Source organism: Phyllobates terribilis, unplaced genomic scaffold (genome assembly GCF_046119375.1).
Source record: "Phyllobates terribilis strain yellow unplaced genomic scaffold, ASM4611937v1 Scaffold_1__5_contigs__length_1240528914, whole genome shotgun sequence".
NCBI classification, from domain to species: Eukaryota; Metazoa; Chordata; class Amphibia; order Anura; family Dendrobatidae; genus Phyllobates; species Phyllobates terribilis.
The window spans coordinates 1,071,965,472-1,071,980,330 of record NW_027362761.1 but is presented as its reverse complement, the minus strand read 5'-3'; the positions used below and the strand labels follow the sequence as shown (position 1 = coordinate 1,071,980,330).

At 42.1% G+C, this 14,859-nt stretch overlaps 1 protein-coding gene and 1 long non-coding RNA gene across 3 annotated transcripts in view; one reads left to right on the top strand and one right to left on the bottom strand.

Annotated features, from left to right (window-relative positions):
• Positions 1-14,859, bottom strand: part of SCFD2 (sec1 family domain containing 2) — an 824,480-nt gene that overhangs the window by 497,209 nt on the left and 312,412 nt on the right. The gene's annotated exons all lie outside the window — the stretch shown is intronic.
• LOC141172548 (uncharacterized) overlaps positions 2,002-14,859 on the top strand; it is a 30,219-nt gene continuing 17,361 nt past the window's right edge. For both annotated transcript variants that reach the window (XR_012252485.1, XR_012252486.1), the window contains exon 1: positions 2,002-2,181. This is a non-coding gene — a long non-coding RNA (uncharacterized lncRNA). The remainder of the gene's footprint in view (positions 2,182-14,859) is intronic.

Genomic DNA, 14,859 nt, shown 5'->3' with positions numbered 1-14,859 from the left:
CTTATACGTCCGAAGGAGAAGAGCGTAACATCAGCGCTGATTGAGCGCAGGGATCAAATGACATAATCTCACGTGAGCTACTGGAACGGCGCCAGCACGGAAGGTGGGTATAAGCTTTATGTTAAAGGGTCCAAACATTCAGAGTGAGAGAGGGTTGTCCTAGTTGTGAACAACCCCTTTAAGTTTGTTTCCTTTCAACTTTAATTTGACAGTGGTGCCCTATGAAGCGCGTTCTCTTTTTCTTCTTTAGTTATATTTATCTGTTCCTATAAAGCATACATGTCAAACTCTGGCCCGCAGGGTAGTTTTATTTGCCCGGCGACACCAAAACCACCACCACTATGTGGGACCATTATACTGTATTGGGGACTATGTGGGGCCATTATTCTGTATGTAGGACTATGTGGGGCCATTATTCTGTATGTAGGACTATGTGGGGCCCATTAGTCTGTATGGAGGACTATGTGGGGCCATTATTCTGTATGGAGGACTATGTGGGGCCCATTATACTGTATGGAGGACTATGTGGGGCCCATTTTACTGTATGGAGGACTATGTGGGGCCCATTATACTGTATGGTGGACTATGTGGGGCCCATTATTCTTTATGGAGGACTATGTGGAGCCCATTATACTGTATGGAGGACTATGTGTGGTCCATTATTCTGTTTGGAGGATTATGTGAGGCCCATAATACTATATGGAAGATTATGTGGGGTCCATTCTTCTACATGCAGGACTATGTGGGGTCCATTATTCTACATGCAGGACTATGTGGGGTCCATTATTCAGTATGGAGGACTATGTGTGGCCCATTATTCTGTATGGAGGACTACGTGAGGTCCATAATTCTGTATGGAGGACTATGTGAGGCCCATTACTCTGTATAGAGGACTATGTGGGGCCCATTATACTGTATATTGTTTGGCCAGCGACTTTGTCCAAGTTTTTCATTTTGGCCCTCTGTGTGTTTGAATTTGACATCCCTGCTATAAAGGAACAACTAAATAACACTCTGTACACTAGTGTGAGCCTAGCCTAACCTATTTCCATTCTATTATGATAAGTACAATCAGGAGCACTGAGAATACCATGAATTACAAAGTGCATTGTGTGTGTTTTTTGGCCTGAATAAGGTCTAAAAGTCAACAAAATAAGCATTTATTGGCTTAGTCTGGCCGCTGCTGCAGTTGCCTTTGTTCGCTCTCTGTACTGTTGCCTTCTCAACCCCAGGACGAGGTAAAATGATTCAGCTTAGTCTTGTGGCCCAGCTTTTGCCAAGGTCAACAACACACGCAAAGAAGAAGTTTCTCGGAATCTGGCTGGAAGTGAAGAGCTGTACGGCTTCATCAACACAAAAGCACTTTCTGTTCAATTCCTACAAGTTTCCAAGCAAAGAAACATATATGTTTGGGGCCGAATGCTGTAGGCTTCCAGTATGTCTCTGAAAATCCTTCACTTGTCACTGAATAACCAATTAACTGCATCTTTCTGCCCACTGGAGCATTCATGCCGCACTAGTTAACTGGGCTACTTGAGGACAGATGACTCCGCTTCATCCCTGGAGCACAGAAAACATCGGTGTCTCTATCTGCTCTTACGTCCTGGAATAATGTACCCTTTAGTTTTACAAATCCAATTTTTATACAATAAGTCCCAAAATTACACAAAGTACTTTCTATTAGTTTATAAAATAATACTACAATAAACAATAATAATACAAAATCTAACCCTTTAGCACCAAAGTAAAAAAAAAAAAATGCTTTGCCTCTAGGATGATCTTGATACAAAATGTATCTTTTCTTAACCTAAGTAGCAAAGGAGAGGGGGTGCACTAATCACTGATCCAATTTTTTTTCTTTTTTACGTAGTTCTTTCTTCATTGTGGACAACACGCTACCATTAAACTGTCCAATAGATGGCAGTGTTGTACTAGTTTGAGTAAATGAATAACAATAAACTCAAAAATATATATATATCCCTCCCCGAAAGATTTCAGTGCTTTTTTATGCACAGAAGAAACGTGGCATGATTTTTTGGAAGTTACAATGTAAGCAATTAAGATAACTTAGAAGTCATTCACAGGGGAAGCTACATGATGCTCCGGATGTCAAATCATAGGACAAGATGCAGAAGCACTTTATCTCACCATTATAATGAGTCTGCAATTAAGGCTAAGGAGGTAAAACAAAAACATCTTTCTCACTTGCATATTATTCAGATGTCATTTTGAAACACTTATTTTTAAAAAGCATGGAAAAATCAAGTTAGGTCAGGGATAAACACTTATTTACAAGAAAAAGAAAGATTTTTGATGGAACAATCAATTAAAAAGACACGATGCATGGGAAAAGACCTTTATTTTTATGCTCCGAGTGATCTAATTAATATATTTGGCACTATGTGATATTTAGACTTTGCTCACATTACAGTTAAAGGGGGTTTCTAAAGCAAAATTCAAAAAAAGGGCTCTAAAAGAATAAAAATAATTCATAATTACCTTACGCCCTAATAATAACTTAGAATTTCGAGCTAGTGATAAGTCATCAAGGACTCGACTTTCCGACAAGTTACCATGTGTCTCGGTTCCTGGTGGCTTTTAATGTATGTTTTTCTCTGAAAAGCCGCAGTGTCTCAGAGTCACACATACATGGCTGAGATCATACAGCGGGTGACAAATACATGCTGCCCGTGGATCGAGCACAATGTATCCACTGCCAGGTTCCCTTTAAGAGATAAACTTTAAAAAGTTTTGAATACAACTATTTTAGGGAAAAGTAACCAGATACTTATTCTGAAAAGTAGCTAAAAAAAAAGTTCCAGCTCACCAGTCTTAATGTGTCTGAATGATTTACTATGTTTTCTAAGTTTAAGCAGTGGAATAATATTTTTGACGTGACACAAGGGTTGGAAGAGTTCCGGTTCCACTATGTACATTTTAAGTGGCGAGAAGTTTTCCTAAAGAGTACTAATATGATCTGCTTGTGTCTAGCCAGGTCATAGTCTTGAAGTTTGTCCGCAAGTGACAACTTAGACAAACTGTGGAGAAAAGTAGCAAATAACATTTTCATATTGCTACATATTTGCCATTTTCTTAACAGTTTAGAGGAAATCTGTCAATAGGATCAACCCTCCTGAGGTCATTGGAAGCTGAATTGAGTGATACCTTGATATTTGGAATCCGATTTTCTTATTTCAGAGAAATTCATGCTTTTTAGTATGTAAATAAACTGTTAAGATCTATGGGCCGGACACAGATCTCCACGAGAATCTGCCTCCAGAGCTTATGTTACCAGTGTGAGACATGTAATGACTGACAGTCTGCTTTCCTGATCTACATGTCTCACACTGATAACCCCTCCTTTCATGTAAAATAATCTCTGGAGGCAGATTCTCATGCAGAAAAGTGTCTGGCCCATAGTCCTGAACAGCTCATTTACATATTAAGAAAAAAGAGGATTTCTCTGGAATAAGATGTATAAAGCTATAGATAGCTTAGGAGGATTGATCCGACTTAAAGATTCCTTTTAAAGGGATTGTCCACTACTATGATATGACAGAGGGAACACTCGGAAAATGCCATTTACCTGCAAATATAGGGTTAATCTGCAGATAAATAGCATAATAATGCTGCCTGACCACCCTACTGAAACTGTGGCTACCATGAGAAAAGAAACTTATGTCCCCTGGGAGCTGCCAGCTTCAGTCATGGGGGCACGCACAGACCAGCTATAGTCACCGCTCACCATACTGAGAGCGGCGGAAGCAGGTTTACCCGACACTTTGATTGACAGCTCGCTCTGCAGCACATCTGTGCAGAGCCAGCTGTCAATCAAATATATATATATATATATATATATATATATATATATATATATATATATATATAGTGTGGCTGGAAAGATACATATTTCCAGCAAGTTCAACCAAAAGACAGAAGGGGATATAATTAAGGGGTATACTGTCGGTACGAGCAGATTTTTCCCTCCTGATCCCAAGTGTCGATTGACTGGATCAACACTATGTAACTCTGAAGCTGTACAGTTATGCTTTTTGGGAACTTTACAATATTGAAAATATGATGAAGATTATTAGTAAGAGGGTGATTGGTTTTACGTTTTCAGTAAAGTCTGGAAATATTACTCTAGAACAGAAATGCGCCAAAGCTCCAAGATTCTGAATAGTCTAGTGGTAGTTTACACAGACAGCGGATTTTACCACAGTGTGAGAACAAACACACAGCCTGAACGTAAAACGCCCCTGCAATCAAACGATTCCTGTTACTGTCAATGAGACTTCTGCACCTCTCGACAGGTATTTTGGCCCACTCCTCATGAGCAAACTGCTCCAGTTGTCTCGTGTTTGAAGGTTGCCTTTTCCAGACGTCATGTTTCAGCTCTTTCCAAAGATGCTCAATAGGATTTAGGTCAGGGCTCATAGAAGGCCACTTCAGAATAGTCCAATGTTTTCCTCTTAGCCATTCTTGGGTGTTTTTAGCTGTGTGTTTTGGGTCATTATCCTGATGCAAGACCCATGACCTGCGACTGAGACCAAACTAACACTGGGCAGCACATTTCTCACTAGAATCCCTTGATAGTCTTGGGATTTCATTGTACCCTGCACAGATTTAAGACATCAGATGCATCAAAGCAGCCCCAGAACATAACAGAGTCTCCTCCATGTTTCACAGTAACGACAGTGTTCTTTTCTTGATATACTTAATTTTTCCGTCTGTGAACATAGAGCTGATGTGCCTTGCCAAAAACTTCCATTTTATCTCATCTGTCCATAGGACATTCACCCAGAAGCTTTGTGGCTTGTCAACATGTAGTTTGGCAAATTCCAGTCTGTTTTTTTATGATTTTTTTTCAACAATTATGTTCTCCATGGTCATCTCCTATCAAGTCCACTTTGGATCAAACAAATGACGGATGGTGCAATCTGACACTGATGTTCCTTGAGCTTGAAGTTCACCTTTAATCTCTTTAGAAGTTATCCTAGGCTCTTTTGTTACCATTCGTATTATCTGTCTCTTTGATTTGTCATCAATTTTCCTCCTGCGGCCACGTCCAGGGAGGTTGGCTACAGTCCCATGGATCTTAAATTTCTGAATAATATGTGCAACTGTAGTCACAGGAACATCAAGCTGCTTTAACATGCTTGTCTATAATTTTCTTTCTAAACTCCTGAGACAACTCTTTCCTTTGCTTCATCTGGTCCATGTTGAGTGTGGTACACACCATGTCACCAAACAGCACAGTGAGTATCTGTAGCCCTATATACAGGCCCACTGACTGATTAAAAGATTGTAGACACCTGTGATGCTAATTAGTGGATGCAACTTGATTTAACATGTCCCTTTTGTCACATTATTTTCAGGGGTACCATCATTTCTGTCCAGGCCTATTTCATGAGTTACATTTTTTTTTAAATTTTGTGGAAGCAGGGATGAAAAGCAATGACTGACGTTCATTTTCATAGATTTTTAATTTATTATTACTTTTGTGAGATTCAAGTTATTTCTGTGACCATTGTGGGTTTTTATTTCATTAAACGAGGGGTACCAACAATTCTGACCAAGTGTGTATGCTATGGAACTGCAGTTAAATTAATGCTGCATCTGATGTAGCACTCTGCAAGAGGCAACTGTTTGTAAATATAATGGTAATTCAACAGAACTATACTAGTTGAGTAATTTGCTTCATCCCATCTTAGATTACCTGTAATTATAAAATTCCCCTGACTGTCTATAAGTGCTGTGTGCAAAATCTTCTGGGTATTTCTATGAGATATAGCATCACATTGTCTCTCTAGGGGCTCGCTCACACTGGTGTATAACAATGTTTTATCGGACAGCACTCAGCCCAATGTAATATAATGAGGCAGTGCAGAACTCCGATTATTTTCTCATGCTGATTCGGCAAGAGAAAATAATGGCAGCATTACTGCGAGTGCATTCGATAATCACCCATACAAGTCTATGGGAGCGAGTGAAACATAAGACTGCACTCGACTGTCATCCGAGTGCAGTCTGATATATTCACACAGAGTCAAAGGAGAAGATGTGAGAGATTATGTTCTTTGTCTTCTACGCACCTGTGATGCAATTCTCTCAATTCAATCAAACTCGGATCGAATGTCATTAGCATAATTGGCCACGATTCTCTCGCAAGAGAGAATATATGTCAGTGTGAGCAAACCTTAACACCAACTTAGAAGAGCTGACAGACAACAATCCATCACAAGCAGGAGGCAGGAATACAGACTGGAACTGCATCACATCACTGATCACTTGCTGCTGTTAGACAAGACTCAAAGTAATTGCAATGTGATAAAACTCAGCCCTTCTCAGAAAACAAAAGTGAAATTTAGCCTCAATTAGTGAAAACATGTCAGAGATGAAGAAGGAATCAAGATGGCTGACAATCCATAAATGATACATCAATATACAAATAAGAATACACAACAGCCTCTACATTAGACAATGGCAACTCGGACCTATGCTGCCTGAAAGGCCATCAAGCACTTCACGCTCCTCCTAAAGAACTGCAGGGCAGAGCAGAGTGTAAATTACATACAAAAGAGAAAGTGTGCTGAAAAAGGAAAAGATTCTAGAGTGAGTAAAATAAACCACAAAATACAAAATAAAGTAGAAAGTACATGACGCGCCCCCTGGGCCGAGGGGTACTCGGTAGCCGGGCCGGTCGGTGCTGGGGGATGTCACAGTGGCAGTGACCCGGTCCGTGACCCAGGGCGGTCAATAAAAAGGGGTTATTGAAAGGGGATTATAGTTTTTATATCTAATGTTCGTGACGCCACCTGTGGTATGCAGCTATATGGAGCCGCCACTGCGGTGCAGATCCTCTGGATCTGATGGTGACACAGCAGAGTTGGTTCAGCTCTCCACAGGCAGAGCTTAGCTCCAGGACAGGAAGTGGTGATGTAATAGATGTTGCTGTGCGGTGTAGTGCAGGGGATGGGGCAGTTAATAATCAGTCCACAACTTAATGGCGGTTTCCTCTTATCTTTACTAGCGGTGGTTAGGCAGACCGGGGCACGGGTACTAGCTGGTAGTAGAGGTCCGGGCGGCCTGGAAGCAAGTTGGGAATCCACCTCGCCAGGTGAAGTTGGAGGCCTTCCCTTTGCGCTAATCTCTTGGGCCCGGCTGCTTATAGCTGTGCTATGGCACTCATCCCTGAATAAAACGTCTTTGTGATCACCACGTGGCGGTGCTGGGCCCTATGTGCTGCTGAGCCTCCGGGCGTCTGATGGGGCCAGGAGACTTGCAGTCTCCTGCCCTCCGGTTTCTGCTGCTGGGCCTTCAGTGCCCCACAACCTCGGACTACGGTGTCCGGTTCTTCTACGCTCCTCTCTGGGGTGAACTGCCGTGCAGCTCCACTCCCCAGGTCTTTCCTCCTCTCTGTCCTGTATTCAACTCCTCTCACCAAGTCTAACTAACCCCGCCTCCAGATTCCAGTTGCTAAGGAGAGGAGCTCCCATTGCTGGTCTGGAGCCAGGAAAGTGTTGCATGCTAGTATACCTGACTAGGGGACCCCTGCTTGCTTCCAGGCATGGTATCACCTCTTGTGAGGGATGCAATGCCACTGTGGCAACCGGACCCCTGGGGTGCCACATACATACTGTTCGATAATATGCCTCCTATTTCCAAAAAGGAAATAAAAGATAGGTGCAGGGTAAAGAAGAGAAATAGCAAAAAGAGAAAAACCCTAGCTGGTCTTTTACTGACTGGCTTTAAACTACCGCAGAATGGCTGGACATTTAAATGAGACACTATCACCAGCAAGAAATGCCAGCAGGGGGAAGGTATATAAAGCCGCAACCGAACGGTAATAGGGCAGACAAATGAGTAAATGAAAACAACTGTTACCCCAAACAGACTGTGCAGCAAGGATAACAGATACTCAACACCCAGAGAAAAAGGTGTATCTGCTGGGGCTCAGCGGACAGAGAAGCCGACCGCAAAATATAGGCTCAAGGGTTCGAACCCAGAAGCATGACACTTTGTACAGCATTACACTGAAATGTTCTCCTCTTACTCTTAGTATTGACATAATAGACATGTTACAACATACAGAACATTCCACTAATTTACACTTGAAATACTAAGAGAAATTTAAATTATTTTGGGGGAAAACATGATTTTAGCCACAGTAATATAAATTAAAAATTCAATAATTTTATCTTCACTAATAAGGGGGAGAAAAAAACAATAACTTGCCATGAAAATGCCTTAGCCATATCCGATATATCACTTGTTATTGATAAGGGAGGTGTATGTTGCATGCCGAGAGCTTGGCTGAGGGTATATTATACACAGAGGATGCAGGAAATGATCCAGAGAAAAAAACACTATCAAATATGTGTCAAGGAGAATGGGAAGAGGGATATCATCCTGGATTTATTTCTGGCTACAGAGAACAGACACAGGGTGCGGACAACTGCACATTCCACCAAATCCTCACGATGTTCTTCACATGATCATTTTGATAAGTGACCAGGAGCACACCTTGTCGGTTTTCAGCATAATGTGAACAAGCTAATAGGACAACATTATGAACAGTTTAAATGGAATCTGTCAGCAGGATTTCACATTCTATCAGCATGTAGCTCTTCCAAAAACAAGTCCAGCAACACTTTTACATGGCCAGTCCGTTTCTCTGTTAATGAGAAATTAGTATTTGAATTATTATGTAAATGAGACTGAACAGCTATTGAAGATCTGAAACCTCTGTCACTCCAGCTCTATTCCCTGGTAAGGGCAGTCTCCTCCAGCTTTACTGATGACTCATTTACCTGAAGTCACTTAGCACAGAGGCCGTCAGTCAAGCAGGAGGCGGTGGCACTGGGCAGTAAATAGAGCTGGAGTGACTGAGGCTTCAGATCTAACATAGCTCTTCAGTCTCATTTGCATATCAATTCAAACAATGATTTCTCAGTAACGGAGGACCGGACTACCCATGTAAAGGTATTGCTGGACTTGTACATATAATTAATTTGGGGGTGAAATCCTGCTGACAGATTCAGTATAACAATACTATGTTGCAGTAAATATAGGCACCATAATGACAAATACAGATTGTAGGTATATGCCAACACCACTGATGTCAGTAATGGGATCTTGTGTTTTATGTCATCCAAGAAAAAGATTCCATTAGAAGGGACATTGCTCTTAAATTAAATTTTCTTAATATTCATGGTCCAACCACAAGTTTTTCTAGCAGAGATCTCAAAATACCAATACACAATTATTGTCGCTAATTAAAAATAAGAAGAGGGAACACAGTGCACCAACTTTCACCTGACTCACTGAAAAAGCCAATAACAAAACTTACTAAACTTTTTCATATAGAGATTTTAATTATTCCTAGGGGCTGGTCTTTGAAAGACTCTTTTATATGTCTTTCATAAACTATTAAAGGGGTTATCCAAAGTTATGAAATTTCCAAGGGAAACTTGTTGTCCAGGAATACACACTCCTTAGTCCCTTTTGAGTCCTTTGCTATAATTTTCTAAGTCCGGGTCCTTACCAATCTTTGGTAATAACTTTTGTTTTCCTGTAAACCACCGCTATACGGATTCTCTAAAGAAATGATAGATAGATGAATACGCTGCTCAGCTTTCTCCAGCAGTGCCAGAGAATGAATGGAGCGCTGGAGCACAGGATCCATTCCGACTGGGCATTTCAGAGATCAGGTTTCAACTGATCAGAAAGTGATCACCTAACCTACAGATAGGTGATAACTTTTAATATTGGGTATAACCATTTAAAGGCAATCTGGCAGCAGTTTTTTTGCTATGTAATCTGAAGACAGCAGGAGATAGAGGCTGAATACAGAATTCAGGGATGTGTCACTTGTCAAAATGCGTGCAGTTGTTTACTAACTGTGAAGGACTTATCACTAAAAGATTAACATTGCCGGACTAGTCCGACAATTAAGCAGTTCACTGTCTATGGACATTTTATATACAGAGCCTGGTGTGGGCGGGGTTAGCTTCCTCAGCTCTGCTTCATTGTACTTCTAAAAGCTCTGATTGTGTGAGAATGGCTGCACCCAGAAATCCAAGTGATACATCATTGGATTCAGCTTCTCTTTCCCTACATCATGCTGCTCTTATATGAGGTAGCAAAAACCTGCTGACAGATTCCTTTTAAGCACTAACTTCACATCAAGTTTACTCTATCTGGACCGTATAAAAGAACGGGATAGAAAGTAGACCAAGGATCAAGTATTAAATGGAAATGCTGGAATTAAAGAATCTACTATCAAACTACTTTACAAACAAGCAGAAGCCATGTTATTTTATTTCATTTCTGATTTTTTATTCTCCTCTGGCAGAGTTACGAACACTGTAACTTCTAGACAAATGTACTATTTCATGTTTATTTTAGCTCGCCTCTTATCGGTGACTCCCTCTTCCTTACAATATCTTTTCTGAATGATTATTTCCAAGTCAAGCAAATTGAAGTCAGCAATATAACTTAAGTACTTCTACATGAAAGATAGAGGCTCCCTGGCATGTACATGGAGGTGAGCTGTCAGGCAACAGTAATGTAAAACAGCTAAAAAAGGTTTAAAGTGAGCAAATAAATTCATTCTTATAACGTATATGTTTCAATGATCTGTCTTACAAGAAACATGAATATTCATGTGCAAATAAGGAAAAAACATTTCTATACAATTAAAACCCATACGAACCTTTTAAGGTTGGTGGACACATTCAGTATTTGCAGCAGAAAAGCTGCTGCCAATACTGGAGTATACTGGAGAAGACGTGCGTTTTTGGTGCGTTCTTTTTACATGCAGTTAAATGGGTACTACTTTTCTGTTCTCATCTCTCCGTTCCTGACCCCGGCTTTATTAGTAAGCCAGTGCTGCCAGCCCGACTCTGTACCCTCTGACTACTATTCTGTCTTGCCCCTCTGTACCTCGCATATCTGCTCTGTCCCGTGGGTCAGATGCGAAGGTCCGGACACTGCCTATCCCAAGCCTATCCTTGCCATCATATGCGCTAGTGAAAACCAGGCAGACACTTAGTCAGGCCCCTCCAGGGTAAGCCCAGCCAGCGGCTCAGCGGGTCGACTCCCACCAGTGTTACAAGAATTATAGCGGACACATGTCAGCTGGAGGTGCCTACAGTCCCTGCCCACAGTCTATAAAACGGTGTGTGCTGCATAATACATTTGGCAAATAATTTTCTTACGTTAATATCACCAGGATTTGTTTTTATTATAGAAAGTGATGTGGAAAATTAACCCCTTCATGACCGGAGCATTTTCCGTTTTTGCTCCCCTTCTTCCCAGAGCCGTAACTTTTTTATTTTTCGGTCAATATGGCCATGTGAGGGCTTATTTTTTGCAGGACAAGTTGTACTTTTGAACGACATCACTGGTTTTACCATATTGTGAACTGGAAAACAGGAAAAAAATTCCAAGTGTGGTGAAATTGCAAAAAAAATGCAATTCCACAATTCGCTTTTTTTTTTTTTTTTTAACCACATTCACTGAATGCTAAAACTGACCTGCCATTATGATTCTCCAGGTCATTACAAGTTCATAGATATCAAACATGTATAGGTTCTTTATTATTCAAGGGGTGAAAAAAAATCCAAATCTGTTAAAAAAAAAAAAATGGCGCCACTTTCCAAGACCTGTACAGTCTCCATTTTTCGGGATCTGGGGCCGGGTGAGGGCTTATTTTTTGAGCGCCGAGCTGACATATTCATTGATACCATTTTGGGGTAGATACAATGTTTTGACCGCCGTTATTGCATTTTATTGCAATGTTGCGGCGACCAAAAAAAATTAATTCTGGCGTTTAGAATTTTTTAGCTTGTTACGCCATTTACCTAGAGGATCTATTCTTTTTTTATATTGATAGATCGGGCGATTCTGAACACGGCAATACCAGATATGTTTATGTGTTGGTTTTTACGGTTTTATTTTGAATGGAGCAAAACGAGGGTGATTTAAACTTTTAAAACATTTTTTTTTACACTTTTGCATGCGTCAATAGTCTCTATGGGATACTAGAGGCTGCAGTTGTCTGATCCCCTCTGCTACACACAGGCGATGATCACTTGCTCATAGCAATCTGGCAATGACAACCACAGGGGTCTCCTGCAGACCCCGGGTTGTCATGCCAACCCATCGGCGACCCGCAATCATGTGAAGGGGTCGCCGATGGGCGGGGCCAATGATGCGCTTCCCGGAAGCGCGAGTTAAATGCCGCTGTCAGAGATTGACAGCAGCATTTAACTAGTTAACAGCCGCGGGTGGATGGCGATTCCACCCGCAGCTGCTGCGGGCACATGTCAGCTGTATAGATCAGCTGACATATGCCCGGAAAGGTGTGGGCTCAGCACCGGAGCCCGCACCAAACAGGGAGATCTGACGTGGGGCGTACTATTACGTTCCACATCAGAAAGGGGTTAAAAAAAGACCAAATTTAAAAAAAAGTTAAACTTAAACGACAAGTGTCATTAGAAAAAATGACCTATTGTTGAATAAATAAATGGTAATTTATAGAAAGCAGCAGACTAGTGAACACTAAAATGGCCCTGCAATTATCATGGGTGAGTGTTACCTTATAATCCAATTAAACATTTCCATTAAGTTATGTTAGATTTGGGAATAGTAATGTTACCAAATGGAGATTTAAATGGAATCTGCCACCAGGTTTTTGCCACCTAATCTGAGAGTACCATAATGTAAAGACAGAGACCCTGATTCCAGAAATATGTCAAGTACTGCGCTGCTTGCTGTAGTTTTGATAAACTCACCGTTATATCAGCAGGAGATTATCACTATAGGACTAGTAAGCCTGCTGCCATGTAGTTTTCCATATTCATGAGCTCTGTATAATCCCGCCCCCACCACTGATTGGCAGCTTTCAGCCTATACACAGTGTATACTGAAAGTAGCCAATCAGTGGTGTGGGCGGGGTAGTACAGAATTCAGCATTCAGAGAACTGTTAGATTTCATCAAACCTGCAGCAATTAGCCCAGTAAGTGACACATCACTAGAATCAGGGTCTCTGCCCCTACATAATGCTGCTCTCAGAAGAGGTAGCAAAAACTGATGACAGATTCCCTGTAAATAGAGTAATGAGAATTGGAAAAGTTTGTGAGGGCCCAAAAGCTTAAGATCATTAGTGTCCTTTAGAAATGAGTGGAATTGAATTCTACTCAAAATGTGGATTATTTGTAATTTGTTTCTGTGCGGACTGAGCAAAATGGTGGTTGCTCGCATCTTCTGATTCTCCACAGCCGGGGATCAGAAAATGCAGTGAGGATCGGACTGCTGGCGGTGAGTATCAGAAGGGCTGGAGTGGCGGGCGGTAAGGTAAGCATAAGGATTATTATATTTTTTACATATTATGTTTATTATTTTCTGGAACGACTCATAGCAAAATGAGGGACATTAAATTTTCAAAAAAATAACTTCTCTGCGCATCAAATTTTCTAAGAAAATACAGGGGAATTAGAATTTTTCCTGATCGGCTCATCACTAGTGTCCTTAATTGTACTGGTTCTCCTAGCACAGCATCCAGAACTGAGTACTGTGCCTTGTTAGATGCCTACATAGCCATGTATATAAGGAAGCTGTGGAAGTTTAGGTGATTTGGTTCTTTAGTTCTATGCATGGGACATGTAAGCTGTCACACTGGTGGGTTGTGGACCCACTGCACCACAGACAGGGCTTATCCTGGAGGTGAGTAACCAAGAGTCTACCTGGTCTCCACTAGAGCCTTTCATGTTGAAGATAGACGCCATGTACCACTCCAGGGCAGTCGCCGGTACTGCAGCAGCTCACCCCAGACGTCGGGGACGCAGTTACGGACTCGGAGAGTCAGGAAGGACAGGATCAGGGTTACTGTCAGTAAGGATACTAGTACTGGTTCAGACAGAGCGGGTACAAGTTCAGACAGGACGGGTTCAGATACTGGATTAGGTTAAGGTAGAGTGGGTTCAGGATCACAGGACAGACTCTGTTACTGGGTAGCACAACAGGTTCAGGAACAAGGACCTGACAACGAACTAGTGTGTACAAGACTAACTAGTGTGAGGCAGTGACTGGGATCGTATACGAGGGACGTTACATATCCCCCAGAATGTGTACAGAGACCTATTAAACCCGTTGAAGTGCATTGCAGTCACAGACACACCTGCGGCTGCAATGCAGAAATGAAGGTGAGCATTGACCTGGTCAGGCTATCTGGCTAAGGCAGATTAAGTAAAACCCGGCAGGGTCTTCATTTCTTGGAGGAAGTTACAGGAAGGCAGTGGGGCGGCCTCCTCCCTCCAACCCGGGTTTTCCAGTGGCTCATGGCCACAGGTCCTTTAAAAACCCTGCACTAAGGATTAGTGTTGTTCTGTGTTGGAACCTGCTAGAAGCATAGCAGGAAAGCTCAGCGGGACTCTGTGTAGCTGAACCTACGCCTGGGAAGGCTCTGCACCTGTCAGGCTCTGAGCGGCCCGGCGCGACCGTTGCCCACGGCAACCGTTGTTTATGGACTCATGTTAACACGGCTGCGAACAGGAGGACTTTCTGTTTACCTGTGAGTTGCTGAATAAAATCTGTTTATGTTGGACTTGCTTGGGTCACTGCCTCAGTTACTGCACGGTGTGAACACCGCCGCCTTACATTAGGTACTGAAGTTGCTCAGGCACCTCTCTACAGGGGAGGATGTCTTAAATACCTAAAGCCTCCCAGTTATAGGCTGGAGGCTTTCTGGAGTGCGAGCGCCTTGCCAGGAGACCTGCGTGACCTGGGCACGCCCTGGAACCTGGGACAGGAGACGACACTCAGCGGCTGTGGCGGTGAGCATGTCGGCGTTC